Here is a 1,131-nt window from a genome sequence, read left to right on the forward strand (position 1 = left end):
CTGGGTGGGTTACATTGACAGAGTGAGGTCAGTCTGCTCTTCCCTGGGTGGGTTACATTGACAGAGTGGGGTCAGTCTGGTCTTCCCTGGGTGTGTTACATTGACAGAGCGGGGTCAGTCTGCTCTTCCTGGGTGTGTTACATGGACAGAGTGAGGTCAGTCTGCTCTTCCCTGGGTGGGTTACATTGACAGATTGGGGTCAGCCTGCTCTTCCCTGGGTGGGGTACATTGACAGAGTGGGGTCAGTCTGGTCTTCCCTGGGTGTGTTACATTGACAGAGTGCGGTCAGTCTGCTCTTCCTGGGTGTGTTACATGGACAGAGTGAGGTCAGTCTGCTCTTCCCTGGGTGGGTTACATTGACAGATTGGGGTCAATCTGCTCTTCCCTGGGTGGGTTACATTGACAGTGTGTGGTCAGTCTGCTCTTCCCTGGGTGTGTTACATTGACAGTGTGTGGTCAGTCTGCTCTTCCCTGGGTGTGTTACATTGACAGAGTGGGGTCAGTCTGCTCTTCTCTGGGTGTGTTACATTGACTGAGTGTGGTCAGTCTGCTCTTCCCTGGGTGTGTTACATTGACCGAGTGAGGACAGTGTGCTCTTCCCTGGGTGTGTTACATTGACAGTGTGGGTTCAGTCTGTTTTTTTTTTTACCTGGGTGTGTTACATTGACAGAATGGGGTCAGTCTGGTCTTCCCTGGGTGGGTTACAATGACAGAATGGGGTCAATCTGCTCTTCGCTGGTTGTGATTCATTGACTGAGTGGGGTCAGTGTGTTCTTCCCTGGGTGTGCTACATTGACAGAGTGAGGTCAGTCTGATCTTCCCTGGGTGGGTTACATTGACAGAGTGGGGTCAGTCTGGTCTTCCCGGGGTGGGTTACAATGACAGTGTGGGGTCAGTCTGCTCTTCCATGGGTGTGTTACATTGACAGTGTGGGGTCAGTCTGCTCTTCCCTGGGTGTGTTACATTGACAGAGTGGGGTCAGTCTGCTCTTCCCTGGGTGTGTTACATTGACAGTGTGAGGTCAGTCTGGTCTTCCTTGGGTCTGTTACATTGACAGAGTGGGGTCAGTCTGATCTTCCCTGGGTGTGTTACATTGACAGTGTGAGGTCAGTCTGCTCTTCCCTGGGTGTG

Source organism: Chiloscyllium punctatum, unplaced genomic scaffold (genome assembly GCF_047496795.1).
Source record: "Chiloscyllium punctatum isolate Juve2018m unplaced genomic scaffold, sChiPun1.3 scaffold_127, whole genome shotgun sequence".
In the NCBI taxonomy this organism is placed as follows: domain Eukaryota; kingdom Metazoa; phylum Chordata; class Chondrichthyes; order Orectolobiformes; family Hemiscylliidae; genus Chiloscyllium; species Chiloscyllium punctatum.